At 27.3% G+C, this 22597-nt stretch overlaps 1 protein-coding gene across 3 annotated transcripts in view; it reads right to left on the reverse strand.

The window, feature by feature from the left end:
• The window catches only part of LOC107449163 (uncharacterized), a 207075-nt gene that overhangs the window by 184003 nt on the left and 475 nt on the right, over positions 1 to 22597 (reverse strand). The gene's annotated exons all lie outside the window — the stretch shown is intronic.

Below are 22597 nucleotides of genomic sequence, written 5' to 3' on the forward strand. Positions count from 1 at the left end.
GATTTGATTGAAACGTGATAACTGTTATTTTCTATTTATATGTTTTTAATCTGGTAATATCTTACCTTTTCAGTTTCTTGGTGATTATTTATTTAATGTATTTTTTCAAATCTGAATATTTCTTGATCTTTTTATCGTATTTTAAAATTTGCGGATGTTGTGTTGTTCTTTATTTACAGACGTAATTTTTAGTTAAATAAGTACAATGTTGAGTTTAATTGAATCTCAAATATTATGCATTCATATTAATGATGATAGCCATAGGGAGCAAATAAGAGCTTCTTTTAGTAATTTTGCAATTAGAAGTGTAACAATTTAAATCTAGATATTTGTTTCCTTATTCGATTTATAGTAAATTGCAGGGTTACGCCTCTTTTGTGAAGTCAAAGGGGTCACGAAAATATTTTCTCGTACGCCAATTTTCAAAATTATTGGTTTGAAAAAAATGCTGTTAAGGTTATATTATTATTAGCATATTTATTAAGATAAATGTATTTTTTTTTCGACATTTGAAACGCATACCATAACTATTGGTAAATATTAGTAAAATTCTTGGAGTAAAAATATATTCAATATATTTCATTTTAATGTTGATTTAGCAAAAGTACGACCCAGTGCTTGATTTTTTAACTAATCAGCCAAAATAAATATTCAGCATATTTCAGGTATTTCACAATAAGCAAGAAAATGTTCAATGAATTGGTAAAGATTCCATTTATTAGAACTAAACTAAACTACGGAATTTCATTTTTTATTTACCGTACAGTTCAGTGCGCGAAAAAAGAAGACAAAACACGTTGAATAACGAAATCAAATACAAGAACGTAATTGCTCTGCAAAGCATAGCTTTTACTCTAGAATTGGATTCCAAACCTTCAAATTCTAATAGGAGATACCCCTAAACTGCTCTTTTTTTAAGGACCTTTCCTGACATCATATTACCCTTTTTAATGAATAATATGTTATTATTAGTACTTTTGCGAGTTGACAATAGTAATTGATTTGACAATAGTAAGTTCATCTATAGCCAGTCTTCTCAATCATGATTGTAAAAACTCAGTAAAAATGTAAATAAGAAGAAAAGCTTCAGGTTTTTAAAAATGTAATACGTCTGTTGTCCAATTCTTTCAGTTGAAGTTTAGTTCAGTTTAGTTTAAAAATTTTGAAGAGTGAAACCAATACAACATTTTATCAGCTAATAAAAACATGCAAATTTTAATATTATTATCTATTAATTTTAAGGATTTTCTAGAATGAAAGCAAATCTTGTCCAATCGGCCATTTTTAAGAAGTTTAATTATTTTTGACTACTTAAAATACTCTGTGGTTTCGAGGTTCTATAAATTTTTTCTGTAAAATATTTGCATTATAAATAGTTTAATGGTTCATTTTGAATTAATAGCATTCGAAATGTGATCCTTTTATTTTCCCAGGCGAAAAATTATATAATTTTGAAGGGAATTTTAAGGGATGCTAATCCAATGTGAGGATTAACTTCATTTTGACTTGCTCAAATGAAATGAAAACAACTTAAATAATTAACAACATCGTTAATTATTTTTTTCTAAAATTCATTTAGATAAATGAGTTACTTAAAATGTAATCCGAACGGCTTTTCAAAACACACTATTTATAATCATACATAGATTTATAAAGATTTAAGCATTCAAGAGAAAAAAATAAAATGCAAAGATTCACATTAACTTTTTTTATTAAAAAAAAAACTTCAAATCTTTAGTTTTGAAAAAAGAAAATTTTCTTAAAGAGATAAGAATGTATTTTATTTCATTCAGTTATAAACTTACGAAAAACATTAATGTAAATCAACAAAGGCAAATGGAATTTGGTTGAAAAGCATTCCCTTCTTTCTAGTTGAAATTATATAGAATAAATAATAAATAGGAGAATGTTGAAATTCCATTGGTGCTTTCAAACCACGTGAGTATAATTTACGCTTTGAGATCGGAAGTGATTTCTGACGTAGAAAATGGTTTTCGATATTAAATCGGGACAGTTACAGTTGGATAAATTTAAGCTTTTATAGCTTTTCTTTTTCAAATGGATTTTTCGAACGTTTTCAGATATTTATTATTTTATTTCAGCTAAGTCTTTTTTGTCATTGTGAACAGAAGAGTTCGTACGCTTGCATATATATATATATACATATTTCAAAATATTTTATTTATATATCATTCTGTGAAAATGCAAACCTGATGCTAAAACTTAAGAAAGTTCAAATTTTTATTTCCTATGAAAAATTTGGGTATATATATATATATATATATATATATATATATATATATATATATATATATATATATATATATATATATATATATATATATATATATATATATATATATATATATATATATATATATATTATATTGAATTTAATTGTTTTTGAAGCATAGCTGTAAGTTTTGTTAAAAAAATAAAATTGCCTCATTAAAAAGGAATAGTTTATGGTTGAATTATTACTTTAATGATAAGCAAAATTATTTCAGACTAAAAATATTGCATTTTATTGTTTTAATTTAGTGCTATTAATTCTATAGCTTATAGTACTTTTATTTAAAGAAATTTTTAAGCCATTCACTACATAGTTCCTTTATAATTAATTTGTCTGATTAATTTTTTTAACATGCATATTTTCAGTTAACTTTTTTAAGCTCTAGTACCATTTAAGCAAAATTTGCACTCAAGTTTTATGCTTGACATAATAAAAACTGAAATTCATAAAACAATTTTTTAAAAATTTTATATGTAGCAAAAAATATGATGCTTAGATATTATTTAACCATGGCAAGTTAGCGAAACGTTTAGCGAACGAGTTCAATTTTTCATGGGTAGGGAAAGTTGAAGCGAGCGAAATATGAGCTTAATTCTTTTGGCGGGAATTCAAAACTGGCATACCGTTTCGATTCCTTGGTTCACGAAGATAGAAAGTTCTTTAACACGTTGAATGCCATGGGGGTCACCGGTGACCGGCGAAGCCAAGATTGTTAAAAACACATAATTCGAGTAAATTTCAATTTTTTTAAAAATATTATTATCGTTACTAAAATGGTTTGAAGAAATTAATGCAATATGGAGCATACAAAAATAGTTTTATTTATATACACAGAGATGCCATCTTGCTCCGGACATCGAATAAGTATTCTAAAGTGGTAGTTTATTAATTGTGATTCTTGGTTAAATAAATTCAATTTAGTAGATTTTTATCACCACAATTACTAACATTTCGTAGGCTTATATAATTCACCACTTTTTTCAGATATGTCATGTTAAACCTTTTAAAAAACTAGCAACTGTCAAAACAAAACTGTCTAATATTTGCAAATTTAGTTTGAAGTTATCTACCATTTGACCAGACTGGCAAGCCATGTTAAATTAGCGTGGCATTCAACGTGTTAATAATTTAGAATCATTATTCATTTCTTTTCTACAATACGACAAAAACGATGTCTATATTCCCTAAATTCTCCTTTTCTCTTTTGCTTCGATATTCATTGCTTTTGACCTTAAATCACTGGAATCAACTCTACCGATTCATTTTATTCTCATTCTGTACGCCCCAAGTGGTAATGTATTTGTACACACCAACCTATGCCTACAATTTTTATCATATATTTTCAAAAATATCTGAACTTTATTTCGTCTTAAACCTTTTAGCTATTACAATCCCTATATTGTCGTGATTTAGAATTTTTCAAAATATTTTTGATTGACGCTTTGAACAAAATACTCAAGAATGAGCAAAAACTGCGTCCTTTTTTTGGTTAAATATTTTTTGAAAATGTCATTATTTTTTCAACAAATCAGTTGACAAATATTTTTTTCATTTTTCGGTTTTTCTTCCATCAACTTAATTATTCGGATATTCATATTAATTATTTTGGGGATGGAAAAATAATAGTGTATTATACAAAATATTACGTCATCAGAACGGTTAAATTCAGATATTTCATAAAAATTATTTTTGAAACTAAATTCGTAGTAGATACGCAACAATCTCTCTTAAGGAAGAAAATCTGATGAACTGATAAATTATTTTCTCCTTTGCTGATTTTTCTTCTGTCAACTTAATATTGAACGCAATTAATTTAAATTATTTTGCTGACAAAAAAATAGTACACTACACGAAATAGTTAAATATCGAAAAGCTAAAATTCAAGCATTTAATTTAAATTATTTTTTATAAATAAATTCTTAGTGAATAACTAACATCGTCCGTAAAGGAGAAAACTTGGTGAATCGACAAAATTACACTGGGGGACATATTTCTTTGTTACCTTTACACAAATATTTGATATTAATTGATTTGAATTGCCTATTTCAGATATGGAGAATTCAAATCTGAAATTTACCTTTAATGCTACAGATTTTTTTCTTTGATATGTCATCTTTAGTCTATTTTTTGTTGAAATGTGCAAGTTTAAGAACGTTATATATAACAGGGGGTCGCATAAATGTTGCGACAATCTTCTATGGGAATTAGTGAACATTATCAGGATTAAAACTGCTTAGAATCCATACAGGTAGATGCAGTAGTACGTGACTAAGAGCGTTTCTCCAATTATGAGCTCAAAAGCACACGAAAAAAAGTTCATAATAGGGGATGCTCCCCTAGCGGCGTATGATGACATTTCCGGGTATGAGTTCCTATGCAATTTTTTATCCTAATGATGTGCTTTAATTTCCTTATAAGTTTGTCACAACATTTATATATCATTTACATATCGTTAGGTTAAAAAATAAAATAAATAAAAAAACTAAAAGTGTCATTTAAAAAACTGTAGCTTGAAGAGTTTTTCTTCTTTCGACTTTTTATTGGTCCTAACCAAGTCAACTCCCTTTTATTTTTACGATAACATCCTCTAGGGCTTTTAATTTTAGCTTTTTTTTCAAAATATTTTTTGATATAATATAGGGTCAAGAAATTTTACAGATATATCTTAACACTTCGTTGACTGGCAATTTTATCCGGAAACTACATCATGTCGCTGTCCATTTTTTGTCACTGAATATGGAAGAGAAGTAAAACATTATAAACAAACTCCAATCAATTTAATTTATGCTCAATGAAATAAAATTTAATATTTTTATCACCTTGGATTTCATAAGTTGAAATAAATAATGCAGGTGCAAAGACAAGCTAACTCGTCACCGGTTTCAGATTTGAAACGAAAGTGTCTAACATCCGCTAGAGAATCTCATGCAATGAATAAATAAATAAATAATTTCTCCGTATAATTTTCGTATTTGTAGATTTTTATCATGTCGACTTATCAATTACGATAATCCAGATAAATTATTTCTGCGATAACAGAAAGCACTGTACAAAATATTAAGCTATCAAAACGCTTAAATAAAGTTAAAATATTTTTATCGACAAATTAAAAGTTAAAGTGAAATTCTCTGCTAGACTAGAAAAACTGCTGGTTCTTTTCAGAATATTGTAACTAAATACTTTCGCCAAGTTTAGATTTCTTTTAAAAAAAAATAATTTAAAATGGATCTCTTGTACTCCTCTAACTTACACCACTTAATTAAAGAGTGGAGCCATTATTTTTTACTGTTTTACACTTGCCATGTTCACGATCTCCTTCAATGGGTTTGTGTTTGCAAGGTGATTGATTAAAGTTTGGCAGAATAAAAAAAAAATCACCCTCCAACTTTCTTAGAGGGGATTTTCGTTACCCTTTTTGGTCGCCAAAGTTATGATTGATGTGAAACGCGTTGTCAGCAGAAGAGAAAAAATATTTAAAAAAAAGCTTTTGTGGCTATAAATTTTAAATATTATCTGGTACAAAAAAGGGAATTTTATTTCATGTCATATTAAAAAAAATTCAACAGTTTCGTGAAACAAAATCTGAGAATATAGCGATGAAAAAAACTTTAAAACTTTAAAAATTTAAAACTTTGTCTGTAGTCAAGAATTAAAGTTTTTCTTCGCTTCTGAAATCAGTTTTGCTTTTTTGTATTTATTGTAAATTTCTATGAAATTGTGAACAATAAGATTTCTCAACTAGGCATTCTTTTTTTATAATAAAAACTGATTAATGTTTCAAATTAGAAACAGGCAAAACAATTAAGAAAAAAAATCTAAAGTGATGTTACTATCAAATATAATTCATAGCATAGCAGTTTGCAATTATGATAATTTTATTAATCAGTAACAGCAACAGTTAATAACTTACTGTTTTACAATCATATTGTGAAAAACACATAATTCTAGTAAAAAGTAATTGTCTTTATTGCCAACAGTGCTGTTTTGGGCTTACCGTGCAACTTAAAGTAATCCAAATGATATACTTTGTGCTATGCCTGAATAAGGCAAAATAATGTGATAATAGAACAAATAATGGTAAAGAAATGGATTTACTATGGCTTTGGTTCAATGTCTGACTCAGGAAGGCTTTTGTTTATAGAACCAAAAGTATAGTACGTCCACTTTTTTCGAGCCATTCTATAGTATGTCGAACCACGAGTGCCTTATGGTATTTTTTGTTAAAAATAAGATACATTAATGAAATATTTCTTTACTTTTTAACAAAATTCATTTCTTCACAGAAGTGGTAATAGTTATTACTTCATTTTTACAAAATGTATGTAATAGGAAATGATTTCCTCAAACACGAAGAAAGTTTCTTGAAATTTTATACGCTGAATATGCGAAATTTTTAACAATTTTGTTTTATATATTAACAGAAATTTTTTTTCACGAGAAATAAGAATACTTATTAGAATTTAATAGTAACTTTTTATTGCTATAGAGATAACTCTTCAACAATATCAGCTGAGGAGTATTATTGTAATTAATGAGGTTTGGAAGTGTAGTCTTCAAAATAAAAGATAATTTTCACTATGCAGATATTAATTCAATAGTGCCTAAGGATGCAGAAGTATCCTGCATCCATCGGCATTATTGTCATTAATAGAGTTTGAAAGTGGAGTCTTCTAATGTAAAATAAAACGTAATTTATACTATGCAGCTATAATGCAAATTTTTAAAATATCTAATCATGATGTTAGTAAATTGTCAGTAAAGTATTAGAATAAATGCTAAACATAGTATACACTTAAATAGTAATATTTTCTATGAACTCCGATAAAATAAGTTTTTATAAAAATAAGTTTAATTAATTTAAAAAAATTTTTTTTCGGAAATTTAGGACAAAAAAAATATAGAATGGATCAGTTTTATTGTATTAATTTGATGTTTTCAACAATAATTAATTCAAACAATATATTTAAAATCCAATTAACTGCTTAAAACTTGACTCAAAAGCTTAAAACCATTATCTCCATAATAATTATGTTTTGAATTAAAGGCAGGAGTTAGAAATAAGAAAATAAAATATATTAGAAATTTATAAAAATGCAACATACGAATAAAAATTAAATAACAAATATAAATAAATATATGTCATTTATAAATTTAATGTAAAAACTTTCTTTTGAAATGAAAAATGAGTATTGAAACAAATTTAAGCTCGTATTTTTTATAATTATCCTAAAAAAATAGGAGTTGTTTGCAACAAGCCTAAAAAATATCAGATGGAATAAAAAATTCTGAAGCCTTTTCCGATGAATGTGACGCATTTCAAAGTGACGGTGACATTTGCGAAGAGCCCACATTATAAGCCTTTGACACTTATTAGCCTATGATAACTAATTAACCTATGACATGTTTACACACACTTTTACATTAATATGGGAAAGATATATTACAAATGTGATAGGACAATTTAAATTGAACAACTAAAAATATAAAGCATTTAGATAAAAAAAAAAAAGCGCAAGACACTGATGCAAAAGGGCTAGATGACTAAACTATTGTAAAATCCTATCAAAATGCAATACCAGTTCAGCTACACATTTTTTAGTTTATTGGGAACCATAGACACAATTCTTTTTTATTTGAGCCATCATAAAATATTAAAGGTCATGAAATCATGTAACTATTTGTCTGGGCTATAAAACGCTATGCAATTTCCAAACAGTAGACACCTTTACATTTTTGATCAGGTCTCATATGTTGGGTCGAAACAAATCTAGACTATAAAATACTATGCACAATCTAAATAAATAAAACCCTTTTGAACAGGCCTCGTATGATACTAGGTCGGAAAATATCAAGACTATAAAACGTTATCGCCACCTAAATAATAGACACCTTTCAGAATAATAGACTATTTAAATAACAGGCACCATAAAATCAGGACAATAAAGCGCTATACACTATCGAAATAATAGACACCTTTACTTTTTTGAACAGACCTCGTGCGATATTGGGTTGGAAAAAATCAAGACTATAAAACGCTAATAACAGACACCTTTTATATTAATAGACTATTTAAATAATAGACACCCTAAAATCATGACAGTAAAACGCTATACACTATCTAAATAATAGACACTTTTACTTTTTTGAACAGTCTTTGTGTGACATTGGGTCGGAAAAAATCAAATAAATAAAACGGTACATACTTACTAAACTCCAGACATCTTTACTTTTTGAACAAGCCTCGTATAATATTGGGTCATAAAAAATCAATCAAGGCTATAAAACGATGCATACCTTCTAAAAGCTAGACACATATAGTTTTTTTGAACAAGTTTCGTTGCTCGGTTGTTTGCTCGTACAATATAATTACAAATATAGTGTTAAATACTTTAGAAAAAGAAAATGATAAGAAAATAATTACCTTTAATACATTGTTGTTTTAAAATTAAAACAGTAGTCATTCGTTTAATGTCAAAATTCTCTTTAAAAGGATATTAAATTTTGCATTAAATAATTTATCAAAGTAAATCCATAATTTCGTAAGATATTAATGCGTATAATGAGCGAAATAAGGAACATTTCAGGATAAGGAAACTGGAAAAGTTTAAACAACCATCAGAAAGTAATTTATCTTTCGACAGCTAAAAATAGGAAGTTGTCAAATTTGGATGGCTCGTTATTGTGATTTCTCCTGGGCAATACAGAAGCTCATTAGTTTGTGTTTACAGTTTGTTGTCTCAAACTCATGCATCCCTAATTATGTTGCTTTCATTGAATTTTCTATTTTAAAGATATCTTTCTTCAATTATTAGCGAATATTGATACTAGACAAGAAAACTTTCCCGCCTCCTAATTGAAGAGTTGCTGCTGATAAGATAGAACTTTCCATAAAGTGTGTTTAGTACCTCATGTTCGATTATTCCTAAAACGAAATATTTTATCTGTTTATTATAATAGATTGACTGCTTTTTTTTGAAATTTTGTTAAAATTTTGACATAAAGTAGGTTTTATCTTAGCAAATGCAACAAATTTGCATATTAGGTTATGGAAACGGAAGGATTTTAACCGAATTTATCTTTTTACTAATTTATCTTTAAAACGCTGATGTTTTCATAAACGAAAAAAATTACACAAATTATTTACATCTACTTTCAAAAGACAAGCTCAATATTGAACCATGATGTTGCACAAATTCACTATAACATTAATAAGGTGTTAAATTATTAAACCGTGTTCTCATTTAAGTTACGGAAGAGTATCGTGTAAGTAATTTAAACGCAACAATGTGGTTCAACGCATATTAAGGTGACAACAAATCTGCGTGATATTATAATTCAACAAGCTTAGTGAATTATTTTCTGTTTAGTAATCGTAGTTTTATTTTTAATACTAAATTTCAATAAGATTTATTTGGAATTAAGATAAAATGCTGAGAGAGAGAGAGAGAGAGTGATTCAGTGTCGCTAATAAAATTGAATTTTTTTCTACGTAGCGATAAATAAATTTTTGTGGATTACTACTAGTACAATGAGAAAATGGTCAAAACTACCAGAATATGGTAAATTTTACCAGTTTTCTGTCTCTACGGGGACACCAAAAAACTCGGTAATTTGTAGAACTTGACATAAAAACTATTTTTTCGTTTAAATTAGCTTTTAAATTTTGAATTTTATACTAAACGTGTCGTAATAAGAACTATAATTTCGAAAACCAGAATTTCTGGTAAACCGTTACCATATGAATGGAAAAATTCCAAAGGAATGGTTAAAACACTCTATATTTTGGTTTACTCAAATTAAAAATTTTTTTTAACCGGGAATATTATCAGAATTTATTTTTTTGTGTAGGTAGTGTAAAAACAAGTAAATCACCAACTAAAATATAATTGTTTTCTTTATATTCATTGTGCAATAATGTATCTAATGCTTTTGATGTTCTTATTTAATATGTTTGGGCTTAATTCAAGGAATATTTCATATTTGATCAAATAAAAGATGGATGACATTTATCAATGTTTTTAAAACATTTATCATTAAAAATTAGTATTTCCAACCATATAACTTTCATCACTACACAAAACTGATTTTTTCTTTTTAGTAATTAACTGCATTTAAGGTATTTTCATGATGTCATAAAGTCACATTCGATTCACATAATTAATATTACTATTTTCTAAAAATTGTTATTTGGAATTCGTCATTCCTTCAGAGATTTAACTCTCATAATGGCGATCAATTAACTCACTAATGATCCACTACTGCCTTCATTAAATAAGGTACTCCAGAGGGTTTGCCATTGTCTCCTAATCTGAAAAGTTCCAGCTTCTATTCCAAATGTGATATTCGATTATCCTATTCGATCGTGTCACTTGTTGTAATCCAGGATTTCGCTTCTAGGTTGTGTTTACTAATGGGAAGAAATTCCCAGATGTTGTTTGGCTTATTTAAAGTGTAATTTAAACTCTGAGTTACATAGAATTTATGTTATTTTTAAAAAAATTTGCTGTTATTTGTTGTATTTCTAAACGATATCAATTTTATAATGATTTAGAGTTTTTTTTAAAAATTATGTTAAAAGTAGATATTCGGTAGCTAAGATTTGATACTATGAAAGTATGGCATACATTGCGCAAAAAATAAACGGACCATCCTGTTTAACATTTGATCGAATGATCGGATCTTCAAGTTCTAGGACTCAATCTTAGTAATTCAAGGAGGTAACCTCAAATATGCTAATTATTTGGTGCATACGATATTTTAGGTTTGAAATCAGAAACGAAAACGCACTCTCCCCGTATAAACATACCTGTTTCTCAACAGATTTAGATTCCGGATCCCTAAAATATAAGGGGTAGCCGGAATTTGGGAAATATGGTCCCAATAGCTTGACCAGGAAAGTTGTCCAAAGCTCGAATCCCATACAATTAATTTTACTTTTCGCGTATTTCCCCATATGTAACTAACCACTATAACTTAATTCTGGTTGATAAAACCAAAATATAAGATATTTGAACCATTCATTTGGTAATTCTTCCATTCATATGGTAATGGTTTACCGGAAGTTCGGTTTTTAAAAAGTTATTATTACCACTTATTTAGTAAAGATTACAAAACTGAAAAGTAAATTTAGTCGAATAAATGGTTTTTATTCCGTGCTTTAAGTTATCATGATAAAATTACCAAATTTTTCCGCATTAGGCAAATTTTATCGCATATTACATAACCATATGTCAATGTTAATTTTACCAAAATCATTACCAAAGCGCTTCGTTTGAATTTCTGAAATTTTTGGTCTTCCCATAAAGCGAGACGAGATAAATTTTACCACATTCAGGTACTTTTGACCATACTCTTCATTTTACATTGATATTAATATATTTCTTTGCAGTATATATTGCTGTCTTTTGGAGATTCGGGAAAATTGTACGCTTCTATCTCGGAACAACACTAAAAGAGAGTTTAATATACAAATGTTGCTTGTACAAAAAATTACGGCTGAGTACACTATAGTGCCAATCTTATCATTTCAACAAGTCGTTTTCTGCCTAAAAAATTATGATGTAGAAGTGATTTGAGGGTAAAATTCTAAAAGGATGATGCAAAAATAAACGGGATATTCCAACTGTCATCCCCCGTGTCCTAGATTTTTTAATTTTTTTCAAAAGTGAGGACGTTAGGAGTCAGAAGCTAATATTTAAGCAAGAAAGAAACAAAATTTTTCATTAAACTTTATCGAATCACTAGCTTATGAAATTCTATATTTTTGCCGTAGGAAACGGGGAGGAGTTAAAAAGTGAAGCATCCGAATTTTTTTTCACGACAATTAAACTAGTTTTATTTTTATTTCGCCTTATATAGTAGTGATTTATCAGATTTCAGCAACTGTCTTGTTTTTTCGCCTCTTAAATATTAACCTGCGGTACCTAATTAGCATACTTTTTAATATTACTAGATTTCAGTAACGGTATTGCTTTTCTCCTCTTAAATATTAATTTGCGATACATAATTAGTATTCTTTTTGATGTTACTAGATTTCAGCAACTTTCTTGTTTCTTCTTCTCTTAAATGTTAATCTGCGGTTCCTAATTAGTTAACAAGAAATTAGTTAACTAATTAATTAACAAGAAATGTATAAAAGTTTAAAGAGCAAAAATTATGCGGTTAGTTTAATTATGATTTCAAATACATCTCAAATATTTTCCGGAAATTTTAAAGGAAATACAAAAACATCTCTCAGTTAGATGCTTGAAACTACATGTATTAATTTCTTTAATGTTACTAGATTTCAGCAACTGTTTTGTTTCTTCTCTTAAATATTAATCTGTGGTTCCTAATTAGTATACTTTTTGATGTTACGAGATTTCTGCAACTGTTCTGCAACTTCTTTGATGCCTAATGAGTATGCTTTTTAATAAGGATTCTAAAGATATACATAAACGGATGCTCTTATGAAATATTGCTGAAATATTGTTGAGTTTATTTTGCAATTCAGTAATAGCTGTCTTTAGCGACTAAGTTTTTACCCATACTATATCAGGAAACGATAAACTAATAAAGAAAAATCATAACACACCTATTAAACTATTTAAAAACTACTAAGCCAAAGCAGTTACTTCAAACCAAAATTCCAAACAAGTTAAAATAATATATTTTTAAGACTCAAAACAGCATAAGATTCCAACCGTCTGAAATGCTCATAAAAATATCTACGACCACGACTTATTCTACTTTCCCGAACGCAGAATATTTATGAGATACTCAAACAGTGGGTTAAGTTGAAAGCGGTGGCTTGCTCGTAAAACAGTTTATAGACAAGCCTGTAAAAATGGGAGTTTTTCTCTTAAGGAAGTGAGAACAAAAATTTTTTTACTGCTCCAGTTTTCAATTTCCGTCACTTTCATAGGTGATCTCTCGACAGCTCATGACGTCACTTAACCCGACCAGATAAAGACAATTCTGCGCACTTCTTCGGGACTTCTTGAGATCGGGACGTGTCGAAAACCTTGTTACGATCTGACGGGTCCCGCCTGTCATTTTCCTTCTTTTGAAATGTTCCTGTTTTTATATTTTTTTAGTTTTTTACTCTATATTTTGGAAGTAGTAGATTTCATCGAATGCGAAGAAAAAAGTCTAAATTATATTTAACAAGAAATGCATAAAAGTTTAAGCAGCAAAGGTTATGCTTTTAGTTTAATTATGAATTCAAATACTTCTCAAATATTTTCTGGAAATTTTAAAGGAAATACAAAACCATCTCACAGTTAGATGTTTGATTATACATGAGTTAATTTCTTTTGCACCCTCAGAATAATTGCTTCTGAGAGTTTATGAAACATAATACTTGTGAACTATAATATCGGAACCTTAAGTCATAATAAGGAACACATTTGCTGCTAAGTTACAATGTAAAACAGAAGGGAAAAATGCAAAATTGAACCTTATTTTTGTTTAATCTGAACCTTAAAAGCAAGTGATCAAGTTCAAGCTGTACCATAATATGATTCAACTTTATTAAGGTAGCAGTAATTTTTTTGAAATATTAAATGAAAATATAAAACCTCTCTCTCCCAAGTATTTGAATTTACGTGTGTCAGTTTTTTCTATTCACTAAGAAAAATTGACTGAACGATGAATTGTAATATCGGAGCCTTGAAACACAATCTGGTTCAAATTTTCTACAAAGTTAAGAAATTTAAAAGGAAATACGAAAACATCTTTAATTTAAGTTTTTGAATTTACTTGTGTTATTTTCTTCTACGCAAGCAGAAAAACTCATTAAACGAGAGACCATATTATTGGAACCATAAACCATAATTATGAACAAATTTCCGCAACATTAATGAAATGTTAAAAAGGACCATATTTCCGTTCAAGCTGAACCATAGAAGTTTGCAATCAAGTTTAAACAAAACTAGAATATGGTACAAGTTAACACAATTATAGTAATTTTTAACATATATATTATACACATATAGGTATCTCTCTCCCTATCTATCTATCTATACCTATCTATCCATCCATCTGTCTATCTATCTATCTACCATTATTAAATTTTGACAAATCAATAACGTGAAAAATTGGTTCGCCCCGGGAGTTATTATACAATGAAGCTGGGCCGTACTGTAGAAAATCCGTCCTTTCCACGTGCAAAGTTGAATGCGCATTTATGGGCATAAACCGTTGTTGCCCGTGGTATTCATATGTTTCATTTTTTATTAGTATTGATGAATATAATACAATTGGAATGGGAAGTGAATTGGAATAGTCTACAATACCTGTCTTAAAATTTAAATCCAAATTGTTCTATACTAGAATTTGTAAAAGAAAGTATAGTCTAAAAAATTTCCTACATTTATCATACTTATATTCATATCCTATATATATATATATATATTATGCATATAATGCAAAATATTAAACATATTATCATACATTTAGATATTAAATAATAATAAAAAAAACTAACTAACTACCATGATAAACGTTAAATATTAAAAATGTATAAATTAGTAAAAATATTTAAACAAGGTTATAACAGCTAAGAAACTAAAAGATTCTTAGAAATAAATTATAAGTCATTAATCAATGTTCATAGGCCACCGCCACGTTATATCTAACTACTTTTAATAGCGTCGCAGAAGTAAAATGAAGAATCCTATTTCTCGTTGCCCCCTTAGAGGTTATGTAATGTCATTCTTTATCACGCCCTGTTCTTGGCAGATTATTTTTTAACTTCCTGAATTTGATGGAAAATTGCTCCATCGCACGTAATTACCCATTGCTTCGTTTATGCGGGTCATTATCTTTAGACTAGCAAGATGCGTCTTCAGATTTGGCTTATTGAAGCAAATATATTTCTGCTTTTAAACATGCTAAAAAATGCTAGTTTATTTAAATATCTTAGGAGCATTGAAATGATTGTCTGATTTAGATTATTATTATTTAAATTCAAATTTTTGTAAGATTTAAATTTTTTATTTGTATTGAAATGATGGTTAGGATTGAAATTTTTTTATTTGTATCAAAATAACTATCTAATAATTGTCTAATTTGGATTTTTTTTTATTTAGGATGATTTCACAATCAGGAAAATTGGTCAAGTTTGGAATTTTATTTGAATCGAAATGATTGTATGATTTAGTTTTCTTTTTTATTTGTATCAAAATGATTCCGGATTTGTATTTTTTATCTGTATCGATCTGAGAGTTTGCTTAGGACTTTTTTTGCTGTATAAAAATAATTGTCTAATTTGGACTTTTTTGTAAGTGTTCTTCAATTTCATGGGGTTAGTATTGCGCACTGACAGCCTTTACATCCCACAAGAGCTGCTACGCATTAATCTGCTGGATAGGGTGTAAATGTTGACCCTGAAGCTTTTGACTTAGAATCTTAATCATTGCACCATGGTGGCTATTATACATTTCTATAGCAGTAAATTATACATTGGTTTTTGAAATTTTGAACCAGAAGATCCTACCGGTACTTTTTGTGAAATTGGAGAAAAATAAGTTTTAATTTTATCAAATATGATATTTTTAGAAAATCGTTTTAGAATAGAATAATATTCATCACTGTAAAAAAAAGGAATTGTAGTTTTTTCTCTCCTTTTTAGATTTAATACGAAGAAGAAAAAAAAAGAGATTATTTAATTAATAAAAAGGAAGAAGTAAGGCAATTTTTGAAAAATACATTGTTTCTTCACTCATATTTTCGTTGAAATGTTTTATGATTGATTTAATTTAAAACATTTGTACAACTTTTGTTCTTTAACTACTTGTTAAGCAATTTTTGGGTTTGGAAACATTTAAAAAAAATTAACACCAAATTGAAAACAGGCGGGAATAAGAGATTTAAAACATTTCATTTTCTGCTTTTTTTCATTTTTCATTTTGCTGAAGGAATTAATTATAATTCTTTCAAAAATATGTAGCATTGTAGAGAAAAATATTTCTCTCAGATACATATACTAACAGTGTGAAAATACCATATCTTGTTGAAATTATGAACTGAGTAGAGGAATTCCTTTTTATGTCTTAAACAGAATACTTTGATTGAAAATAATGATTGTTTTTATTTCCCTTATCGGGTTTGGTTAATATTTAGTTTTTAACTTTTCCATATGAACTGTTAGAATTTTCACTCTAAAATTATGGTAAAATAATCGACAGCAGTCTGTCCATCCGATGATCAGTAAAGTTTAAGGTAAAGAAAATTTTTCACCTTTACGTTTTGAAACCGTTTACAACTAGTATCGTTATAAAGTCACGAATACAAAACTATACAGTTTTTTAACCATTTATAGCTACCATGGTTTAAAAACCATAAAAAACGAAATATAACTGGACATAGAAGCTAAGCTTCTAGTTATATAATGAACATTGGAGAGTGCTGGACACTGGAAATTCTTCAGGTGTGTTAAGGGAATGGAAGTGCCAACGCTGGGACTCGAACCCCCGTTCCGTCGCTCATGAGATTGACAGATTAGCTCTCTCGACTATAATATGTAAGCAGTTGCAAAGAATTAAGTTGCTTTATTAGATGGGGTTAGTTTGGTGCAATGAAACTCTTGTTATTTAACCGTTTTAGGTAAAAATAGTTAATAAACGATTTTTCTTACTGTTAATAGTTTCGTTACCATTTAATTTATGATTATTCGACTGTTTTGTTTAAATATGGTAAAATAACAATTAAATAGATTGTGATTTAGCCATTTTTTCTGAAAAATTTCTAACAGTGTGAAGTGTTTTGGTAATTCGAAATAATTACTAATATTTATTAGAGTAATCAGAGTTACCAAATACACATATGAAACAATTGAATGTTAATACTTTTATTTTTGATTGTTATTATATTAAATAATAAAAATGCTTTATAAAATTCAACCTTAACAACATTTTTTTATTTATTTCAGGAACGAGTTCCGCATTTAAGATAGATGAGCGCTTTCTTGGTAATAAATCTTGTCTATTGTCAATTCAGATAACGAATGAAAAATACAGCAAAGCAGAAGTGAAGACATGTAACTTGGATGATTTTATGAACAAAATACTGTTATATATTTATTTCTTAACAAATGTGCAAAATAAAAATATAGAGATTGAATAATGAATAACTTTTATATCCAGATAAGGATGTCAATAAAGAATGTATAAACATTTGCAATGCTCACTATTTACAATACAAGAAGATACAAACGTTAGTATGTTTTTCCCTAAGAAAGTGCATATTTAACTTAATTTCTAAGGTTCAAATTAAATTGAAAATGGTAAAAGAATTTTAATCTGCTAATTTTGAAATGGTTTCTGTTACAAAAAGTGATTACATGTTTAATGTTTTTTTTAAAAAGGGTATTTAAGAATTTAAATGCTTGGAAAAGGTTAAAAAAAAAGAACAATAACGAACCATAAAAAAGTATAATCAAGGGTATGAGGATTTAAAACAGTTTTACAAATTATAGAAAAACTATTTTCTTATTTAAGGGTTTCTAAACCGAATAAAATAATGTTCCTGATCCTTTGAATTATTTATACCGTTTTGTTTACGTAAAATTCATTCTAAATAGTACCATTGTTTTGTTGAATTATCACCAAAAGTATAATGTTATTTTATCAAACAATAAAAGAAAAGTAGTTCTTTATAAACTTAAGAAGACAAAATTAAATAAATTAAAATTAATTGTTGTATTGCTATTATATTGGAATTAGTTGTATTGCCATTATATTGCTATTAGTTACAGCTTATGAATTTGTATTTTTTGAAACTCATTTAATAGTATTAAATAACTAAAACACATTAACTATATTAAATCAAAAATATTTTTAACTACAGAAATTGTTGTAGTTATTATATATTTTATATATGCTGAACTGTTTAACTTTCTGAGATCCGTATTTTGATAACTAAAAAGTGTTATTTTTATTTAACTAAGAAATGGAAGATAGTGTGAAAATATATAACTAAGAAAAAAGTGAGCTTCTACATGCAATAAAATATTTCGTTCTTCAAAAAAAAATTATGTATTAAACTTAATTAACATTTTTAATAACTATTCCTAAATATTACATAAAAATTCAAAATAAAAAATAATATTTTTAAAAACCACGTTTTTGTTGTGGAGAATAATAATTTTAAAAAAATTTGAAAAACGAAAAACGTGGAGCGCATGAAATACATAACAGTAATGTTATAGTGTGTGTATGTGTGCTCTTGAGAATATGTGTATGGTATATCTGTAATTGTAATTGTATCTGAATGTGGATGTGGAATATGTTTGTGTATATGTATATGTATGTGGATGTATATGCGACTGTGCATGTGTATGAGTAAGAAAATGTGTATATGTATGTGTATATATACTGTTATGTATTTCATGCGCACCACGTTTTTCGTTTTTCAATTTTTTTTTAATTATTATTCTCCACTACAAAAACGTGGTTTTTAAAAATATTATTTTTTATTTTGAATTTTTTTTATTTTATATTTTTTAAAAGTTATTGCTTTTTAATTATTATTCTTCACTACAAAAAACGTGATTTTTAAAAATATATATTTTTATTTAGATTATTTTTCTTAGTCAAGAGTAGTCAAGACTACTACAAGACCACTACTAAAATAATAGAACTTTCATTTTAAATTAGGGATACAAAAATCTTTGTAGAAAAACAATACCTTTACGACTTTCATTAGTTTTATGCTGATGACAACCAAAACAATCTGGAAATGAATGAGGAAAAACTGGATCCTACCACGTGATTTTTCAGCCAATAAAAATACTCCGACAATAAAAATCTTTTCACCTGACATGTAATACTAATCTGAAATAATGGAATCGACAACAAAAGACAATCTCGAAAATAATTTTTTTTTTAAATTTTAATTTTATTTTACTTTGTATGTCTTTTTTCTCTTCATTTTCATGCATTGTCATCCAATTCTGAACTATGTGCCAAATTTGAAGTTCGTAGCTAGTCGGGAAGTTAGTTTAAAATCGATTACAAAATTCCACCCGGACAGACATACACGAAAGCAAGTTTATATAAACGTGGTAAAAATGATACGTTTTAACATTCAGTATTTTTGGTAGCCATTCTTAATGCGTAATTTATCACAGTTTGACCATGAAAGAATATCTACTAGACTCAAATAATATGTTATTTATGTGATATTCAGCTTTCTAGGAAACTTGAATCATGTTTCGTAAGAGATTTTTTTATAAGAGATTTATTTTCTAAAAGATAATTTTCATGTGATTAAATTATATAAAATGGTGTCCAATGGACTCTGGGTCATAGGATATTGAACTATATCTGTTTTATTTAATATTTGTTAGATTTGCGCCTTAGAACATAATTTTAAATTTAAATAAACTGAAGTTTTTTGAGCTAGAAACGGTTTTCTACAGGGTGAATAAAATTACCAAACTGTAAGGTAAATTAATTTCTCGTAAAAAAAAATTCCGGTAATAAAACTAAAATATACGGTATATAAATCATTCATTTGGTAATTCTTTACCGGGAATTCTGGTTTTAAAAATTGTAGTTCCTATTACCACACATTAATAAAAATATGAAACTGAAAAGTAAAATTCACCGATTAGATGGTTTTTATGTAATGTGCGAAGATATCTACATAAAATGGCCAAATTTTATCACATATTATGAAACCATACTTTATCGTTAATTTTTTCAAAATAATTACTAAAGCACTTAGTTAAAAATTACAGTACTTTTGGTGTTCTCATACAGCAAGAAACACGGTAAATGTTACCATATTCTGGTAGTTTTGACCACACTTTTTTTCTCGGTGTAAAATGAAAACACTGATTATATATGTTGTTTAATAAAGCAGTAAATAATGATGTCTCTTTAAAAGAGATTATAAAAATTCTAATAATGGAGGTGAATGAAAATTTATTGTCTTCTTTATTCGCAAATAATTAAGGGCATCGCTGTTGAGCCTCATTTAGATAAAATTTCTTAATCCCAAAACCAACAGAATATTCTTATACCTACGAAAAAATTAATTGCATATTCCTGCTGTCAGAAACTTCATCAGAGATTAAACAAAACATTTTATTACGGTTCGTAATCCTAAAAAAATGTCTTTAATTAGTCCAACATTAAGGAAAACATCGTTTTTCGTTTTAATTAAGCGAAGATTTTTTTTGTTTTGCATTACGCGAGATTTTTTTTCTTCACTTGATGGAGAAGTGAATTCTATCTTGTTTTAAGTTTAGAATTTTTGTTTAGTTTCAGCAAAAATAATTAGTAAAACATTATAATTAATTTTTTTTAATTAAACTGATTAATGTTTGATGTTATGTTTCGCTAGAAATCTAATTTCCTCGAACACTTGAGATTTTCTTAATAAAAACAAACAGTATGATTTTTTTGAGATTAAGTGTGAAATGTCTGCAATAGTATTTTGATGTTATTTGCTTTAAAACTTTGCTATTAATTTTTGTAAAATTTAAATTAAAAGCTAAATGTGACATACAACTTTAATTGATGTAAAAATTTAATTTAAATTCATATTTAATAAATATGTAAAATAATTACACTATTTACATATATATATTTCTACATTTAATTTAATAAATCATAATCATTAGTTTACATTTTCGTTCATATAGCTAGGCGATTATTGATGTAAAAATATAATTTATTTTTATTTGTAAGTTTATATATTTATAAGTTTATATATTTATACATTTTATTAATAAGTTTTGTTTATAAATATTACAATTATGTATAGCTCATGAAACTTAAAGTTTTTTTTTTTTTTTATCGAAATACCATTCAGTTAAATGTAATAAAATTTGTTAGAAATAATTTCTAGGATTTTGAAGGAATAGTAATGGTATAGACTGGTGGTGAGTCGGTGGTTGTAAGTTCTATTCTGGCTGACGATTAAACAATCAGCTTGTATACATACTAAGGTGCACGTTAAATCTATTCTGGCTAAAATTCCTCTCGTTGGTTGCGGTGTGGAAGTTCGGAAAAAGTGGTACTAGCTTAGAAGCTGTCTATGTCGTCTGACCGCAAAGCTAAATATCAACTTCTTCTTTTTATTTTTATTTTTCTGAGAAAATTATTTTTAACAAAATACTACTTTATTACATTGAATGCGAAAAGTGCGCAGAAAAAATTATAGAAAAAATTGTGGTAAAATGAAAAAATGTATTGCAAAGATTACCGGCACTAAGGGTGAACTGTATTACTCTAAAAATTACAAACTTCATGAAAAATTATGAAAATTACTGTGATCTATATTTCTGTAGAAATTAAAAACTACATTACTGTAAAAATTATGGTATCATATTTCATAGTAAAAATTGGTTTTACGGTAAAATGACTTTTTCGGATGACGCGATTAAAGTACTTTATCGTACTCTGATCTTGAATTTTTTTTTTGTATAGTTATTCTCAAAGTAGTATTTTAAATAGTACTTTAAAAAGTATTTGTTCACATTAGATTATATAATTCATCAATGACCAAACCAAAATAAAAAATTTTATTGTTTAAAATTAAAATATTTATTTATTTATTTAATTACTGCCTTTCTTTAACCCATGTAATAGTGTAAAGCATTTACATCTTCACTTTATAAATGATTCCCCAGATTTTAAAAATCCTTCGTAAATTCGAATACAATATGATACACAGCCCTTGAATGCAATATTTTTACAATTTTACGTATTTTGCAGAAAATTTTGGCAATGGTAGTAGACATATATTATGAATTACTACAATTTACTTTCCAATATTAGTGAGGTTTATTATTTCGTGAAACATTTAAACATTGTGTACGGAAGGTAGATTTGTGGAAGTTTAATTAAACATTAAGCAGTTTTTTTTAGCCCAAAAATTTGAAGGTTTTTGTTGAATTTAGTACCTTTTGTCTTTAACTTGTTTATGAGCGAATCGTGATGTTCTCCATAGTAATATTTTTAAAAATTAAAATTTCAAAAAGAAATGATTCATGCCCTAGCATAATTAGCATAATAGATAATTTTTAAATAAATTTCAATTATAACTTATAAGAATTATTGATGTGCCATATTGTCCGTTGCAATATTGTGTGCATAAAAACGTGCAGTTAGTGAAAGATGGTTTTTAAAGATGCAATTTTGAGACACCACTGTATAATTACTATTACACCCCAATATGCAATTAAATTTGGAGTTACTTTAACCAACTTTATTGCTTTTTTTAAAATATATGTTAATATTTATGTTTAATTTAATAATTTTTTTCATTTGTAGTTTTTTGTAGGGCACATTTTTTCTCATACTAACTTAACAT

This window comes from Parasteatoda tepidariorum, chromosome 3, assembly GCF_982258835.1.
Source record: "Parasteatoda tepidariorum strain Cologne lab strain chromosome 3, Ptep-v5.0, whole genome shotgun sequence".
NCBI classification, from domain to species: domain Eukaryota; kingdom Metazoa; phylum Arthropoda; class Arachnida; order Araneae; family Theridiidae; genus Parasteatoda; species Parasteatoda tepidariorum.